The 18338-nt window shown below is 48.8% G+C and overlaps 7 non-coding genes across 7 annotated transcripts; 5 read left to right on the forward strand and 2 right to left on the reverse strand.

The window, feature by feature from the left end:
• The first annotated feature begins 11548 nt into the window (after positions 1-11548).
• On the forward strand, positions 11549-11622 carry trnat-agu (transfer RNA threonine (anticodon AGU)). Its single transcript has one exon. It is a non-coding gene; the product is annotated as a tRNA-Thr (tRNA).
• Positions 11623-12696: 1074 nt separating this feature from the next.
• On the reverse strand, positions 12697-12769 carry trnak-uuu (transfer RNA lysine (anticodon UUU)). The gene has a single exon. It is a non-coding gene; the product is annotated as a tRNA-Lys (tRNA).
• Positions 12770-13260: 491 nt separating this feature from the next.
• trnan-guu (transfer RNA asparagine (anticodon GUU)) lies at positions 13261-13334 on the forward strand. The gene has a single exon. It is a non-coding gene; the product is annotated as a tRNA-Asn (tRNA).
• A 368-nt stretch (positions 13335-13702) lies between these two features.
• Positions 13703-13784, forward strand: trnas-cga (transfer RNA serine (anticodon CGA)). The gene has a single exon. It is a non-coding gene; the product is annotated as a tRNA-Ser (tRNA).
• Positions 13785-15141: 1357 nt separating this feature from the next.
• On the forward strand, positions 15142-15215 carry trnat-agu (transfer RNA threonine (anticodon AGU)). Its single transcript has one exon. It is a non-coding gene; the product is annotated as a tRNA-Thr (tRNA).
• A 1226-nt stretch (positions 15216-16441) lies between these two features.
• Positions 16442-16514, reverse strand: trnak-uuu (transfer RNA lysine (anticodon UUU)). Its single transcript has one exon. It is a non-coding gene; the product is annotated as a tRNA-Lys (tRNA).
• Positions 16515-17451: 937 nt separating this feature from the next.
• Positions 17452-17533, forward strand: trnas-cga (transfer RNA serine (anticodon CGA)). Its single transcript has one exon. It is a non-coding gene; the product is annotated as a tRNA-Ser (tRNA).
• Positions 17534-18338: the final 805 nt, after the last annotated feature.

Genomic DNA, 18338 nt, shown 5'->3' on the forward strand with positions numbered 1-18338 from the left:
ATGACAGAAGGCTGTCCTTGCTATGCCCCTCAACCACCAGCACTCCTGCAGCCTCCTCTCTCTGGTGGCTTTGGATGAGATACACAGTGTATCCCATGTCATTCTCCAGGAGTCAGCGGAAGGACATCCCCTTGTACTTCCCAAACTGCAGGATGTACTCGCCCAGTACTTCAGTTTGGTCTGAAGCATGTCCCCCTCTCTGACGGACCACTGCAAGGGCGTTTTGCCTTACAACCTCCTGCTGTGCAACAGGAGACTCGTCCCTCCTCGACGGGTTGTCCTTAATTTGCCTGGCCTCCTCGGTGGGATCCTGCAGCAGGAATCCCAGTGGGCCCTTGCGGAAGACCACACTGATTCGCCCGGGGAAAAACAATCTCTTCATTTTTTCTCTACAGTGACAGAAATAATGAAATAATATAATGTATTATTATCCAAAACCATGAATACAAGTACAGGTTACAGTATGTGATAGCAACATGTATGAAATATATGTATTGTTGTCATATATGAGCTTTTCCAAGAACATTTACAGACTAAAGCAATGTCTATAAACTATCATCCATACTTAAATGGTATCGCAACAACTACAGTCATGTTTGTTTGTTGACTTTCTTTGTTCACTTTACAATAGCTCATAAGAGTTTAATTTAACAGATGATATGTACTTATCCATGAACAACTATAACATTGTACTTACAAAAAAAACACAAGTCTTATGAGCTATTGTTATATTTGTCCAAATAATTGTCGCTAATGCATATAATAGGTATACGGGGTCGGAAAATAGCGAACAATAGCGCCACAAACCCACGTAGAGAAACATGAAAGCAATTTAAACACTATACATGTCAGGGGCAGGAGGACCCAAAGGCAGAATTGGCCGGCACTGCACGAGGTAAGGTTCTACACGCTGGTGAGGGTCGGTACACGGGAAGTCAGTCCAATAAGGCAAAGGTATCCAAGAGCGGCAGGCAGAAGGAGAGGTCGAAAGGCAGGCGAGGGTCGAGAACCGGGCGAGGCGATGACAAGGAATGCTAGAACGAGACATGGGAGTACAACGAACTTGCACCAGACAGGAGGGATCAGAGGCAATATATAGCCAGCAGGAAATGAGGTGATGAGGGACACCTGAGCACAATCAGGCAGGAGGCGTGGTCTCCAAGGCGAAGGCGGGGTAGGCAATGGCAGGCATGACAGAACCCCTCCCTCAATGGCCGGCTCCTGACGGCCCAGGAACCTCAGGGTGAGCTACATGAAAGTCTTTGATGAGGGAGGGATCCAAAATGAACCGGGAGGGTACCCATTGGCGTTCCTCAGGTCCATACCCCTCCCAGTCGACGAGATACTGCCAACCTCGACCCCACCGTCGAGCAGCCAGCAGTTTCCTGACTGTGTAAACCGGACCTGCAGTTTACCGTCTTTTGTACCGATCTGGGACAGGACGGCTCCGACGCCAATATCTGATGCATCTACTTCAACCACGAACTGCAGATGGGGATCAGGGATGGCAAGCACCGGGGCTGTGGTGAAACTATCCTTAAGCTTCACAAAAGCTTTCTCACACTCAGAAGTCCAGTCAAATGGTTTGTGCGGAGAGGTGAGGGCATGGAGAGGAGAGGCTACCGAGCTAAAATTTCTGATATATTTACGATAAAAATTAGCAAATCCCAGAAATCTTTGAACATCTTTACGAGACTTTGGAGTGGGCCACTCTGCAACCGCCGAGACTTTTCCCGGGTCCATCCTCACCTCCCCCTCAGACAGAATAAACCCTAAGAACGATACAGAAGACTGGTGAAAGTCACATTTTTCTGCCTTCACAAATAGGTGGTTGTCAAGGAGCCTTTGCAGCACCTTCCTGACATGCTGCACATGGGTAGATTCATCACAAGAAAAAATAAGAATGTCATCAAGATACACAAACACAAAAATATTCAACATGTCCCTCAAAACGTCGTTGACAAGGCCCTGAAACACTGCTGGGGCATTAGTCAGTCCAAAGGGCATCACCAAGTACTCATAATGTCCGGTTGGGGTGTTGAAGGCTGTTTTACATTCGTCCCCCTCTCGTATCCTGACCAGATAGGCATTACACAAATCCAGCTTGGTGAAAATCTTAGCTCCTTCCAGGAGCTCAGTGGCGGTGGCAATGAGGGGCAGGGGATACCGGTTCTTGATGGACATGTCGTTAAGGCCTCTGTAGTCTACGCATGGCCGAAGGGATTTGTCTTTTTTCTCGACAAAGAAGAAACCCGCCCCAGCAGGAGATGAGGAAGGCCTGATAATCCCTGCTGCAAGTGACTCCTGAATGTATTCCTCCATTGAACGACGTTCGGGAGGGGACAAGGAGAAGAGTCTTCCCCGTGGGGGTGTGGTTCCTGGCAACAGGTAAATCACACAGTCGTGGACCCGGTGGGGGTGCAGTGACTTGGCCTTGACTTTACTGAACATCGCTGCTAAATCATGGTAACACTCTGGAACAGATGCTAGATTCACCTCCCCTTGAGGTTCCAGCACTGTTTTGGCACTCCCCAAACAGTTGCCCTGACAGCCAGACCCCCAAGAGACGATCTGACCAGAAGCCCAATCGAAGTGGGGGTTATGTTGCTTTAACCAAGGATGCCCTAAGATAACTTCATGATCAGAGCTAGAAAATACATGGAGACTTAGTTTTTCTGTGTGACTGTCTGGAAATGAAATCTTGACGGGATGAGTCCTGTGACTAATTTTGGGAGCCTTCACTGTTAGAGGGTGTCGTAGAGGGCACAGGTGAAGCTTTAGTTTCGTGGCGAGAGAAGTGCTAATGAGATTGGCATCAGACCCAGAGTCCACAAATACTGGTACCATGATGGATGTGTGCTGAGAGCAAAATTGGACCAAAGGTTTATAGAGAGCCGGATTGCTGATAATAACATTAAGACTCACCGAGCCATGTCCCAGGTTGCTTGTTTTGCCCATCTTGACCCCACAATTAGCCACTAGATGTCCCCCTTGACCACAATAAAAGCACCTGCCCTCACTTTGGCGGCGGGTCCTTTCCTCTGGAGACAGTCGGGTTAGTCCCAGTTGCATGGGTTCATCAGCAGAGGGCGCAGCAAGTGGCACGGAGCCAGGGGTGGGCCGGACATTATTGACGTGCCCGAGGTTGCCACCCCAGTGTGTGATGGAATCTCGCCCACGCGACCTGCTCTCCTCCTCATGATCATGAAGGCGCTTCTCTATCATGACAGCCAAAGCGATGAGCTCATCAATTGTTCCTGGCAGTTTCAGAGGGATCATTTGTTTACGGATGTGGGGGGACAGTCCAAGAAAAAACGCGTCTAACAATGCGGGGGCGTTCCAGTCGCTGTTTGCCGCAAGAGCGCGAAATCCAACAGCGTAGTCGGTGACACGCTGACGCCCCTGACGTAGCTGGAGCAGGGAGCGAGCTGCTTCTCTGCCGGACGGCTGGCGTTGGAACACTTGCTCCAGTGCCTTGGAGAATGCTGCGTAGGACTCGCACACCGCGGACCGACGGCTCCATTCCGTGGTGGCCCACGCTCCTGCCCTGCCCGTGAGATGGGAGATCACAAAAGCCACCCGGGCACGCTCCGACATGAATGCGGGGGCTTGAAGTTTGAAATGGAGTTCACACTTGGTCAAAAAGGGACGTACGTCGCCCGACTCGCCAGAGAACGACTCCGGCCGTGACAACTGTGGACACGTGGCGGCCGGCAAGGCGGAAGTCGGGACCGGTGGAGGAAGCGAAGCCGCAGCTGGATTCACTGGAGCCGCGGGTTGAGCAGCGGGCTGAAGAGCGGGCTGAAGAGCCAATAGCAGGGAGTTAAGCTGGGAGCCTAGATTCCCAGCCATGGCGTCTTGTCGCTCCGACAGGGATTGCAACGCCGAGCCTAGAGCAGCAAGCTGTTCCTCTTGCTGGCTCTGGCGCTGTACTTGCGTCCGGAGTGCCTGTCGAACAGACTCCAACTCCGCTGGGTCCATGATGGCAAGTTCGTTCTGTCAGGGGCAGGACATGGGAAGGAGGACCCAAAAGCAGAATTGGCCGGCACTGCACGAGGTAAGGTTCTACACGCTGGTGAGGGTCGGTACACGGGAAGTCAGTCCAATAAGGCAAAGGTATCCAAGAGCAGCAGGCAGAAGGAGAGGTTGAAAGGCAGGCGAGGGTCGAGAACCAGGCGAGGCGATGACAAGGAATGCTAGAACGAGACATGGGAGTACAACGAACTTGCACCAGACAGGAGGGATCAGAGGCAATATATAGCCAGCAGGAAATGAGGTGATGAGGGACACCTGAGCACAATCAGGCAGGAGGCGTGGTCTCCAAGGCAAAGGCAGGGTAGGCAATGGCAGGCATGACAATACAGAACAGTTCAAAGACTAAATATTTAAACAGAACAGTTCAAAGACAAAATATTTTTCTGTAGCCTGAAATGCAAAAGACAATATATTTTTTTACTGTAGTTTTACCGTGTTTTTGTCGCGTCGTCTCGTCGCTCGCTCGGAAAAAGCAATTGTGCTGTGTTACCTGAAGTTCAGGATGGATGTGGTGGGTGGAGCAGAAGCGGCCACAGCGGCACTCATGGACAAATGTATATTACATCCATAGTGGGGATGAACGCCACAGCGCCACCCCCGGACAAAAGTATATTACATTCATAGTGGCCTTTCGCTCTCATTGGAAATGAATGGGGAAAGTTTAGCTCGTTTCAGCTGACCGCGCGGCCGGCGGGGATAGTTCAGCTGAAAGTCCACCCACCACATCCATCCTGAACTTCAGGTAACACAGCACAATTGCTTTTTCCGAGCGAGCGACGAGACGACGCGACAAAAACCCGGTAAAACTACAGTTAAAAAAATATATTGTCTTTTGCATTTCAGGCTACAGAAAAATATTTTGTCTTTTAACTGTTCTGTTTAAATATTTAGTTTTTGAACTGTTCTGTATAGTGTTTAAATTGCTTTCATGTTTCTCTACGTGGGTTTGTGGCGCTATTGTTCGCTATTTTCCGACCCCGTATACCTATTATATGCATTAGCGACAATTATTTGAACAAATATAACGATAGCTCTTTTATAATAAATATAACGATAGTTTTTTTTGTAAGTACAATGTTATAGTTGTTCATGGATAAGTACATATCATCTGTTAAATTAAACTCTTATGAGCTATTGTAAAGTGAACAAAGAAAGTCAACAAACAAACATGACTGTAGTTGTTGCGATACCATTTAAGTATGGATGATAGTTTATAGACATTGCTTTAGTCTGTAAATGTTCTTGGAAAAGCTCATATATGACAACAATACATATATTTCATACATGTTGCTATCACATACTGTAACCTGTACTTGTATTCATGGTTTTGGATAATAATACATTATATCATTTCATTATTTCTGTCACTGTAGAGAAAAAATGGAGAGATTGTTTTTCCCCGGGCGAATCAGTCTGGTCTTCCGCAAGGGCCCACTGGGATTCCTGCTGCAGGATCCCACCGAGGAGGCCAGGCAAATTAAGGACAACCCGTCGAGGAGGGACAAGTCTCCTGTTGCACAGCAGGAGGTTGTAAGGCAAAACGCCCTTGCAGTGGTCCGTCAGAGAGAGGGACATGCTTCAGACCAAACTGAAGTACTGGGCGAGTACATCCTGCAGTTTGGGAAGTACAAGGGGATGTCCTTCCGCTGGCTCCTGGAGAATGACATGGGATACACTGTGTATCTCATCCAAAGCCACCAGAGGTAGGAGGCTGCAGGAGTGCTGGTGGTTGAGGGGCATAGCAAGGACAGCCTTCTGTCATTCCTTCGCTATGCCCTCAGCTTCAAGGAAATTAATACTCTTCTTGAGTATGAGTCCCTAAAAACATCTGTGCCCGCCCCAGCAGCAGAGGATGACCAGCTGGTTGGATTTGGTGCACGCGCCAGTAACACCTGGAGGGAGATTTGGGAGAGCAGGGATGATGGCTATGCAGCCTTCATCTTAAGAAGAAAGTGCGCGACGGGTACAAAAATGCACAAACTGCAACAGTACCTGCAGAAGCAGCAGCAGCAGCAACAGCAGCCCTCCACCTCTTTTACCATCGCCTCCACCTGTTCCACCACAACCTTTGCTGAGAGCACGGGTGAGTGTTTTTAAAGTTATACTGCATTGCATATGAATGCATTGGACCATTTTATTACTGTTGAATAACTATATTACCACTCTTTTCTTTATAGCTAAGGACAAAGACGAAGAGCTGGAGAAAGCCATGCTCAGCATCTCTCCAGATATACTCAGTATGTGCAGTTTATGGATATGTACATGTTAGGCTCTTTTACTTTCCTAGCCTTATCTATGTGTTTTGTATAAAGTAAATCACTCAAGTTTCTATGTGTTTTGCAGGTGGATCTGCTCCACCAACATTAGAGCTGCTACGGTTTTCAGGTCCAGGGCGAAGTTCTTGAATAATGACCGACCTCAAAGGGCATTTTGTGATTGCATGTGTTCTCGTCACGTTCTACTTTTGTTCCTTTCATGTGTGTTCTTCCTACCTACAGTCCAAGTGACTGACTATGAATTGATACAGCCTACGAGAGGGTAAGTATAATTTGAATACATTCTTTTGAATGGATGAAATGGTGAATGATGTTTGCTCACTAACGCCGGAAGCATGTGTTTGCAGTGAGCCATTCTCTTTCTCCTGCTCTAGTTCAGGTTGGACTAGACCATCACAAAAAAAGGTCTATTTAATTATTTAAAAAGCCAAACCAAGTAGTTGAAGTAGCAAATGGCAGTTTGTTGTGAGTGACTCTACAAATACCCCTGAAACGCCAATATTTCAATCAATCAGTCTTTCATCACGTTTTCTCCGGTTTTAGACACAGAACATGCACCGACTGGCCCAGATGCACCAGACGATGGTAAAGGCTTTAAGTGATGTTTGACCATTTCAATCCAAACTGATTTACTGTACACTCAAGGTAAAATGCACCACCGCCTCTTTCCTTGTGTAGCACCAGCTGTGCTGCCTCCAAAGATTCCAGTGCCTTTCCCACGGGAGTTGATGTTTCTGCTACCAGAGAAAACAAAGAGCAAAGAAGAGACCCCACAGCCTGCCCCAGGTGAGTGATTAATCTTTCTATGTGACTGACTGCACCTGATATTAATATAATATTAACACAGTGTACATGTAATTTGGTTTCATTCTAGAAACTGCATGTTTTCCTGGGAGTCCTGTAGCCTCCACTCTATCTGCATCAGAGCCACAGTCTGCACAGCGACCCCACAGTAAGTAACACAGCAGTATAGTGTCACATTAAAAAGGGTGTCAAAATTGACATGTGCATGTCTGTTTCCAACTAGACCAACCACCAGTCCCACCTACGGCAGTCCCACCTACGCCTCCACCTCAACAATTTCTGTCATTTGACCAGGAGGTCAATAAGTGGAACTGCACACACCAGCAGAAAATATGGATGAAGTTGGAACTGGAGTCCGTGGGTCTGTGGCCAGGCTCCCGCCCTGTCAACAACCCTATGAAAACCTTCTCCCTGTGGCGCTTACCTCCCCAGCCTGAGCTGATTGACAGTATTTATGATCTGCCGTCCCCAAAGTATTTTCATCTTCATCCCTTTTTCGTCTGGAAGCCGGAAAATGACTACCTGATGGGGCGGCTAAAAAACAATTACACCCTGCCGTGCTCTGGTGACTGTTCTCAGCCACGTGTTGTCTCTGCTGGAGTCGGGAGACCGCGAGTGATTGTGGGCCTCACTGGACAATACTACCTGCTCTCCTCCAGGCTGTGCTGTAAGAGCTGCAATAAGAGGTGGTATTCCGACAACCCGCTCTGGCTGGAAAAGCTTCCCAAGAGGTTTACCAATCTGTTGCCAGCGTTACTGACTTACAAGAAGGCCATCTGTAAGTCAGTACTGGATGAGTTGAGACGGACTGGAAAATCACCCACAGACATGGCAAATCAGGTCAACGAGATGTTGCATCTCAAGTATGAGCGTGCCAACCTGGCCTATCTCCTGTGCTGCCAGAATGTCATGGATGGAGAGGCAGGAACTTATGGCGGCCAAAAGACCATCACTCAGTTCCTTCGGCAGGAGCGAAAACCGGAGCCTTTTGGGGGCTACAGTGATGCTGATGGCTGGAACGGGGTCTCTGTGTCTGCCCACTACCTCACCGACTGCTTGCTGCATGAGTTCCGGAACCAGAAGGACACCATTCAGCGGATGCTGCAGGGTACCTTTGGACAGGCTCTCCGCTCAGACCACACCCGGAAAGTGGCCAAGAAAGTCACCTTTCATCTGGTGTCATGTCGTCACATGCTGTGATGAATGAGAACTAAATGATCCTGTCCTGGGTCATGGTGCAGTCTGAGACGGACAAAACCCTGCGGCCGATGTATGAGGGTCTCTCAAACCGTTACAGCAGGACTGGCATTGAGAAAGCCCAGTTTCAGTGGGTTGACAGGTGAGATTTCATCACTTTAACCAGAAATGTTTAATCAAAAATTAACTCTATTAAGTGTCATTATTTCATATGTTCTTTGTGTTTCTCAGAGATTGCTGTGCACCGTTCAGGGTTGCAGAGTCTTCTGCAGAGGAACATCTCAACTGGGATGCATGGCAAACAACTGATGCAATTGTTACTGAGGCCACATCTGGGAGCCTGTTGAATACATGTGCATCAAGAACCTTTGACAACAACAGTACAGTCATCAAGCTGGACTTGTTCCACTGTATGCGACGGCTTCATCGTGAGTGTGCCTCAGAACATCACCCGCTATACAGCACCGTTGCACAGTTCCTATCGGCTGCCTTCTCTGTGGTGGACCAGGAAGACCTGCAGAGGCTCCAGGATGCATACGTCTTCTGTGGCATCCAGCCTGCAAATCCCACCAAGCAGCATATTCGTGAGCACTGCAGGATAAGGATTCCTCCGCCCGGGACGCTTATTCAGAGAGTGGAAGGGGTGTTGAAGCACTTTCACCTGACCACAGATCCGAATGGCATCCCTCTTTTTAAGCCCTCCATGCTAAAGAGATGGAGGATCCAACGAGTCCACATTCTGCGTGGTTGCCTCAGTGATCCTGAGGTGGAAGGGGGCATACTGTACCGCCGTGGAGGAACGATACCGGTAAACCACGTGCCAGGTGAGCGTGCAGCAGTCCCCGTCTGGATCCCCATCAGAGGCACGTCGCAGCAGGAGGGCTACCACTTTCACCAGGCCAAATGGGTGACCAACACGCAGGTCTCCCCAGAGCTGTTCCAGGCCCAGGCCATGACAGGAGTGAGTCGCTGGAACTATCAGCGTCTGCTGGACCTGAAACTGTCAGGCGTTTCTCTCCCGCCTGTTTTCGACCCTGCACTGATATGCTCCCTGAATGCTGTTTCCAGACGGGTCTTTGGCGAAGAAAAGTACCCTGCTCTTCGTCTGGCAGCTGAAGACACTGGGGAGAGGTTTGGCCTGGAGTACAGGGAGCCAGAATGTTGTCCGGTCCCTTTAGACTGGGACAAACATAAAACCAAGAAGGACCCCGGCCACGCCACAAGTGCTCCTTCTCCAGGCATCCTGTCTGATCAGGGAAGACCCAGTGCAGCCTTCCTCCACACCTCCCACCAGGCTTTTCAGCTTTGTTCCCCACTCTGTTCACCCTCTTCAAACTGCTACTGCGACTACGTCTAGTCATGTGGCCCCTATCCCAGCATCTGACTTGGACAATGAAGCTTCTGTTACTGAGCTTCAGCCACAGCCAGGTAAAAACTTATCTAATCATGTGTCCCCTTGTTCTAATAGTGTTGCATCTTTTTTGAACCAAATAACAAATGTATATCTCTTGGTTTTCTTTGCCTAGAGCCCACAAGAAGATTACCCATCCAATGTTCTCCGACTGCTGCCCGCACTGGACCAGTGAAGACTGGAGGGAGAGTATTTGTGTTGGACCACAAGCGCTGGCCGTCTCCAATGAGGTCGGCAATTGACGAGCTCCTTAATAAACACCGCGGGCATGACGACATGATCAAGCTTGTGGTTCGGGAGTATGGCACTCTTGTCCACAAGTCCAGCAAAGACCCCAACAGCATGCTGCATCCAACATCAAAATTGCATATTTCCAAATACATAAAACACAACAGTAAATTTCTCAATACGTCATCTTCACTAAATACCAGCCCAGAGAAGCTGCAACATACACAGCAGCTTTGTCAGTTGCTCAGCACTACCTCTGCTGTGCCTGTCGTGACACTGCCTGCAGCTATGGTCATTCCACCATCACCACCACCACCACCACCTGCTCATAGCCCATTGGAGCAGGAGCAACCACCTCCCGTGTCAAAAAAAAACTCAAACAAAAACATGTCTGTGCTGTGGCCAACCAAAATCAAAATATCAAGGGGATGGGACATCAATACATGACTTTTATCAGCGGGGCCCTATCAGATATTTTTATTGCTCCACAAAAGTTTTCCAAAAATATGGTGCAGAAGGTCTGACAAACCCCAAGATGCCGTTTCAAGAGTTCAGTCAAACGGATTTCTTCCAGCGAGAGCTCGATGATACAAGAAAGAGGGTGGAGGAAAAACAGCAGAAGAAGAGGAAGAGGGAGGAATCTCCTCCACCCCCTGTCCGAAAGTGCCGGTTCTGCAGGATACAGCTAAAGCAGGGTCCGAACAGCCCCCACGTCCACACTGGCTTTCCAGGGCAAGCAGGGAAATACATCTACTGCCCTGCCAAAGTCTTCTCTATCTATAGAGAGCACGGGATGGAAAGAGAGATGAGCTGGAGGGAGTTCCAAGCCTCTCCTTTTTATGAAAAGGAGAAACAACGACACCAAAATTAATGAACATTTTTTTATTATTATTCAGAGCTTGTTATTAGTATTCTTTTTTTTTTTTTATCTCTGAGAGTGTTTTTAAGTGTGGCATGGCAACCTGATGAATAAATATTCTTTGTTACATTGCATTGATTTTGTGTTTTATTTCAAACACTGGTATGAATATAAGCCTGATATGATTAGTTTGTAATCATATAGGGATTAATTGGAAAAAAATTATATTGTGGAGAAGAAAATGGTGACTTGACTGATGCTTAGACGGGATTCGAACCTATGACTTCAGTTCTCCGAAGTCTCTCTGCTTGTCTGACGTCTATCTCACATCCTGATTGGCTGGCAGCAAATGTCAACAACACCCGCGCGGCCGCGGGAGGCCCGGGTCCGATTCCCGGCCAATGCAGTATATCTCAGCTTATACCTTTCTTTAGAGCTCATGTTGAAAAAGTACAAAGGCTCTTTTCCTGCGAAAGGACAGTATTCAGAATGACACCTGAAACGTAACAGACCGGACCACCCGAGAGTTAAGGTGGACAGCGCTTAGTGAAACCTTACTGCAGTCATGCTGTTGTAGTCTCTGTCGCGCAATTGGTCAGCACGTTTGGCTGTTAACTGAGAGGTTGGTGGTTCGAGAATTCTCAATTCACACATGTGTTGGACTTTGGACTCCCTCCCTTGTATGAACATTTTTCCCCATTGGCGAACTGTTTTTGTGTTGGTGCCCGATGCACTGCTGGCACTGTGGCTAAGCTGGTCAAAGTGCCTGTCTAGTAAACAGGAGATCCTGGGTTCGAATCCCAGCAGTGCCTGGGTGCTTGGTCAGTGAATCTTTGGCAGCTGAATTCTGAACCATGTACTTCTTTTTGTCACTTGCCCTTCAAGAACGAATTGACGTTGCATCCACAGCTGACATGATTGTTGTGGATCCCATTACGCCAGAAGGTGCTTGAATCCAAACAGTATGACATTGTGATGTGTTGTCATTCAGCGCCACTTTGCAGAGGCTCATCCACTTGACAGTTGATTATTTTTCTCTTACAATGTGTCCCCATGTAGCATTGGTAGTTCAGTGGTAGAATTCTCACTTGCCAAGCGGGGGCCGCACGCGTGTTTCAGTTTGCGTGTTTTGAGGCAGACTGATCATGATGCCTCTGAAGTTCACCAAAGCAGACCTGACTTAAGGTGACTACACTTCCAATGTTCCCAGTGATGACTGAACCTCTCGCTCCTTGTGTTCCCCGAGAAACTCGGTCAGCTGCGGAATTGACGTACTCCAGCAAAGGAACGAAAATAGTTATGAGACTGAACCTTCTCTGTCAACGTTGTGATGGCAGGGGAATTAGCTCAAATGGTAGAGCGCTCGCTTTGCATGCGAGAGGGAGCGGGGTCGATGCCCACATTCTCCAAGAAGTCAAATGCTTTTTTGTAGAAGAGATGTTGGGATCGGAAATGAGTCCAGGATCTGTCCCTCAGCATCAGACAAATACCCCAAACCTAATCCTGGCTACGTTCTCTCGACTAGTCTCTTGTCATGTAATAGTGAAGAAACCCAGTCCTTGATTTATTGTTCCCAAGTATAGCGATAAGCCATGTGGTATTGATCATTTGGATGGTAGGTTACTGAGGGCGGCAGCTAAGTTGATTCAGGAGCCGATATGCCATATCTTCAATTTAATTATTGACAATGGCGTTTATCCACAGTCCTGGAAGATCGCAAAGGTGCTAGGTCGAAAAGGTTTACTTAAACAAGTTATTCCTTGCGTGCACGGTCATCTCGGTGTTGAGGAAGAAGGAGCAGAAATCTTCTGGCATACTGTACTTGACCACAGAAGGAGGATAAAGGAAGTAGGTTTAACATTTCAGGGAAGGGGCCTCCCTTCACCCGCCTGAACAGGGACTTGAACCCTGGACCCTCAGATTAAAAGTCTGATGCTCTACCAACTGAGCTATCCAGGCCTTTGTTGAAAGAGGACAACTCACAAGGTCAAATCTTCTGGCATACTGTACTTGACCTTGCAGAGAGGAGAGCTTCTTCTCTGGCTCTCAACAAAGGCGGTCACATCTTTCCCCTTTCCTCCCTATCCCTTATCTTCCCTGCTTTGTTGTCCCCTGTCCATCCTGTCGATGGAGTTTGACTTGATTCTTTGTCATGCAGTCTGAAATTGGCAAACTGAGAAATTATGGTTGAGTGACCAATGCAGTCTGTCTATTTTAATACATTTCGTCTCAACTCATGTTGAAAAAGGACAGAGCCATTTCCGTGAGAGCACAAGACCCCTGGATTGTACCCAAAAATACTTTGCGTTCATCAAAGAGAAAAGCTGGTGTCCTGGTTTGCAATGCCTCGATTGTTACACCAGAAGGTGCGAGTCACATCCAAAACAAAGGGCATGCTGGAAGCATAGCATGCGTTAGTATGGCTTCAACTGAACAGAAGGGGGGGGTGAGTCTCTGTGGCGCAATCGGTCAGAGCGCTCGGCTGTTAACCGGGAGGCTGGTGGTTCGAGCCCACCCAGGGACGTTCTCTGGATTTTTGTTTATTCATGTTTGCGCTCCTCTCTTGCACAGCACTTGTGTGGTTCCCAATTGGCAAACTCTGTGTCAAGGCTCCCTACAAAGAGCCTTGTGCATTTGGACATTTGCAGGTTTAAGAAAAAGAGACCACTTTAGCCAAATATCTTCTGGACAAAAGAGTGGTCAGACAAGACAAAGTTTGAGCCAGTCACCTGAACATTAGACTTTTGATCTGAGTGTCCGGGATTCAAGTCCCTGTTCAGGTGACCAGTGATAGGGTCTGAGGTCCACTTGCAAACGCCTCCTTTTTGCCCACAAAATACAAGGGCAACAGGACAATCCCTTCAACAATTCCCCATTGGTCTTTTCCAAGCAGTCACGGTGGCCGAGAGGTTAAGGCGTTGGACTCGAAATCCAATGGGGTTTCCCCGCACAGGTTCGAATCCTGTCTGTGACGCTTTGGTTGGGCATTTGTTGCCGCCATGCTGTTTACCTTGTGGTGGAGTACTGTTGGTTATGAGAGCCGGGGTGTTGTCCTTTCACGGTCCGCATTCTCTACACTGGTGGTCTAAATTTTGGGTAGAGGATAATGGGGTCCACTGTCCCCATTGAGCTGCTTCTCGGTGGCCGAGAGGTTTGTTGCCACTCTGCTTTTGACATGCTGTTTTCAGCGGCCTTGTCGAGGGTGTTTCACAGGTGGATGGGTGGTGTGATGTTGGATATGGGAGCCAGTGGGATGTCCCCGTTTTGTTGTTCCTGGAGCACATAAAGAAGAGTGGCCAGTACGGGGGGCTGAACCCATGACCTTGGCGTTATTAGCACCACACACTGACCAACTGAGCTAACCGGGATAGCGGCAGAGAGCTGCTGGAATGACAAGGCGCTACAAAACGCGTATCGTGCGGATCCGCTCTGACCCACACGTCGGCTCCAAATCCCACCTCCCGGGGCTCTTCCGGCACCACTCCTCCCTCCCTGCTCCAGCGGCGGAGTGCCGTCTGACGACGTCGGGAGTGTCGTCCCCATCCAACTGGGAGCCAGTCGCCTTTCGTCAGCGGAGAGGAGTCACCGGCTACGCCTGTGGCTGTGCCTGTACTGTGGGAGTCCTACACACAATTTCCCGCTGTCCAGTTCGACCTGATGACTGAACCTCTCGCTCCTTGTGTTCCCCGAGAAACTCGGTCAGCTGCGGAATTGACGTACTCCAGCAAAGGAACCAAAATAGTTATGAGACTGAACCTTCTCTGTCAACGCTGTGATGGCAGGGGAATTAGCTCAAATTGTAGACCGCTCGCTTTGCATGCGAGAGGGAGCGGGATCGATGCCCACATTCTCCAAGAAGTCAAATGCTTTTTTGTAGAAGAGATGTTGGGATCGGAAATGAGTCCAGGATCTGTCCCTCAGCATCAGACAAATACCCCAAACCTAATCCTGCCAAGCGGGAGGCCCTGGTCTGATTCCCGGCCAATGCAGTATATCTCAGCTTATACCTTTCTTTAGAGCTCATGTTGAAAAAGTACAAAGGCTCTTTTCCTGCGAAAGGACAGTATTCAGAATGACACCTGAAACGTAACAGACCGGACCACCCGAGAGTTAAGGTGGACAGCACTTAGTGAAACCTTACTGCAGTCATGCTGTTGTAGTCTCTGTCGCGCAATTGGTCAGCACGTTTGGCTGTTAACTGAGAGGTTGGTGGTTCGAGCCCACCCAGGGACTCTCAATTCACACATGTGTTGGACTTTGGACTCCCTCCCTTGTATGAACATTTTTCCCCATTGGCGAACTGTTTTTGTGTTGGTGCCCGATGCACTGCTGGCACTGTGGCTAAGCTGGTCAAAGTGCCTGTCTAGTAAACAGGAGATCCTGGGTTCGAATCCTAGCAGTGCCTGGGTGCTTGGTCAGTGAAACTTTGGCAGCTGAATTCTGAACCATGTACTTCTTTTTGTCACTTGCCCTTCAAGAACGAATTGACGTTGCATCCACAGCTGACATGATTGTTGTGGATCCCATTACGCCAGAAGGTGCTTGAATCCAAACAGTATGACATTGTGATGTGTTGTCATTCAGCGCCACTTTGCAGAGGCTCATCCACTTGACAGTTGATTATTTTTCTCTTACAATGTGTCCCCATGTAGCATTGGTAGTTCAGTGGTAGAATTCTCACTTGCCAAGCGGGGGCCGCGCGCGTGTTGTTGACATTTGCTGCCAGCCAATCAGGATGCGACACAGACGTCAGACAAGCAAAGAGACTCACCTGCCACGCGGGCATGAATACCATTACCATTACCATCTATCAGGGATGGCAACTGAATTAAGAATCAATGCCAGAAACCTGCCACAGGATTTCAGATAATGTTTTGAGGCAGACTGATCATGATGCCTCTGAAGTTCACCAAAGCAGACCTGACTTAAGGTGACTACACTTCCAATGTTCCCAGTGATGACTGAACCTCTCGCTCCTTGTGTTCCCCGAGAAACTCGGTCAGCTGCGGAATTGACGTACTCCAGCAAAGGAACCAAAATAGTTATGAGACTGAACCTTCTCTGTCAACGCTGTGATGGCAGGGGAATTAGCTCAAATGGTAGAGCGCTCGCTTTGCATGCGAGAGGGAGCGGGATCGATGCCCACATTCTCCAAGAAGTCAAATGCTTTTTTGTAGAAGAGATGTTGGGATCGGAAATGAGTCCAGGATCTGTCCCTCAGCATCAGACAAATACCCCAAACCTAATCCTGGCTACGTTCTCTCGACTAGTCTCTTGTCATGTAATAGTGAAGAAACCCAGTCCTTGATTTATTGTTCCCAAGTATAGCGATAAGCCATTTGGTATTGATCATTTGGATGGTAGGTTACTGAGGGCGGCAGCTAAGTTGATTCAGGAGCCGATATGCCATATCTTCAATTTAATTATTGACAATGGCGTTTATCCACAGTCCTGGAAGATCGCAAAGGTGCTAGGTCGAAAAGGTTTACTTAAACAAGTTATTCCTTGCGTGCACGGTCATCTCGGTGTTGAGGAAGAAGGAGCAGAAATCTTCTGGCATACTGTACTTGACCACAGAAGGAGGATAAAGGAAGTAGGTTTAACATTTCAGGGAAGGGGCCTCCCTTCACCCGCCTGAACAGGGACTTGAACCCTGGACCCTCAGATTAAAAGTCCGATGCTCTACCAACTGAGCTATCCAGGCCTTTGTTGAATGAGGACAACTCACAAGGTCAAATCTTCTGGCATACTGTACTTGACCTTGCAGAGAGGAGAGCTTCTTCTCTGGCTCTCAACAAAGGCGGTCGCATCTTTCCCCTCTCCTCCCTATCCCTTATCTTCCCTGCTTTGTTGTCCCCTGTCCATCCTGTCGATGGAGTTTGACTTGTTTCTTTGTCATGCAGTCTGAAATTGGCAAACTGGGAAATTATGATTGAGTGACCAATGCAGTCTGTCTATTTTAATACATTTCGTCTCAACTCATGTTGAAAAAGGACAGAGCCATTTCCGTGAGAGCACAAGACCCCTGGATTGTACCCAAAAATACTTTGCGTTCATCAAAGAGAAAAGCTGGTGTCCTGGTTTGCAATGCCTTGATTGTTACACCAGAAGGTGCGAGTCACATCCAAAACAAAGGGCATGCTGGAAGCATAGCATGCGTTAGTATGGCTTCAACTGAACAGAAGTCAACAGGGGGTGAGTCTCTGTGGCGCAATCCGTCAGAGCGCTCGGCTGTTAACCGGGAGGCTGGTGGTTCGAGCCCACCCAGGGCCGTTCTCTGGATTTTTGTTTATTCATGTTTGCGCTCCTCTCTTGCACAGCACTTGTGTGGTTCCCAATTGGCAAACTCTGTGTCAAGGCTCCCTACAAAGAGCCTTGTGCATTTGGACATTTGCAGGTTTAAGAAAAAGAGACCACTTTAGCCAAATATCTTCTGGACAAAAGAGTGGTCAGACAAGACAAAGTTTGAGCCAGTCACCTGAACATTAGACTTTTGATCTGAGTGTCCGGGATTCAAGTCCCTGTTCAGGTGACCAGTGATAGGGTCTGAGGCCCACTGGCAAACGCCTCCTTTTTGCCCACAAAATACAAGGGCAACAGGACAATCCCTTCAACAATCCCCCATTGGTCTTTTCCAAGCAGTCATGGTGGCCGAGAGGTTAAGGCGTTGGACTCGAAATCCAATGGGGTTTCCCCGCACAGGTTTGAATCCTGTCTGTGACGCTTTGGTTGGGCATTTGTTGCCGCCATGCTGTTTACCTTGTGGTGGAGTACTGTTGGTTATGAGGGCCGGGGTGTTGTCCTTTCACAGTCCGCATTCTCTACACTTGTGGTCTAACTTTTGGGTAGAGGATAATGGGGTCCACTGTCCCCATTGAGCTGCTTCTTGCAGTCTCGGTGGCCGAGAGGTTTGTTGCCACTCTGCTTTTGACATGCTGTTTTCAGCGGCCTTGTCGAGGGTGTTTCACAGGTGGATGGGTGGTGTGATGTTGGATATGGGAGCCAGTGGGATGTCCCCGTTTTGTTGTTCCTGGAGCACATACAGAAGAGTGGCCAGTACGGGGGGCTGAACCCATGACCTTGGCATTATTAGCACCACACACTGACCAACTGAGCTAACCGGGATAGCGGCAGAGAGCTGCTGGAATGACAAGGCGCTACAAAACGCGTATTGTGCGGATCCGCTCTGACCCACACGTCGGCTCCAAATCCCACCTCTCGGGGCTCTTCCGGCACCACTCCTCCCTCCCTGCTCCAGCGGCGGAGTGCCGTCTGACGACGTCGGCAGTGTCGTCCCCATCCAACTGGGAGCCAGTCGCCTTTCGTCAGCGGAGAGGAGTCACCATCTACGCCTGTGGCTGTGCCTGTACTGTGGGAGTCCTACACACAATTTCCCGCTGTCCAGTTCGCCCAGCACGCCAACGCTCTTCCTCCACCAGGGATATTCCCCAGCTGCTGGCACTGCCTGCTCCAACCACACCGGCTGCGTCATCCGCTTTGGTGGGCCGACTTTAGGTGGAAGGTACGA

This window comes from Doryrhamphus excisus, chromosome 11 (genome assembly GCF_030265055.1).
Source record: "Doryrhamphus excisus isolate RoL2022-K1 chromosome 11, RoL_Dexc_1.0, whole genome shotgun sequence".
NCBI classification, from domain to species: Eukaryota; Metazoa; Chordata; class Actinopteri; order Syngnathiformes; family Syngnathidae; genus Doryrhamphus; species Doryrhamphus excisus.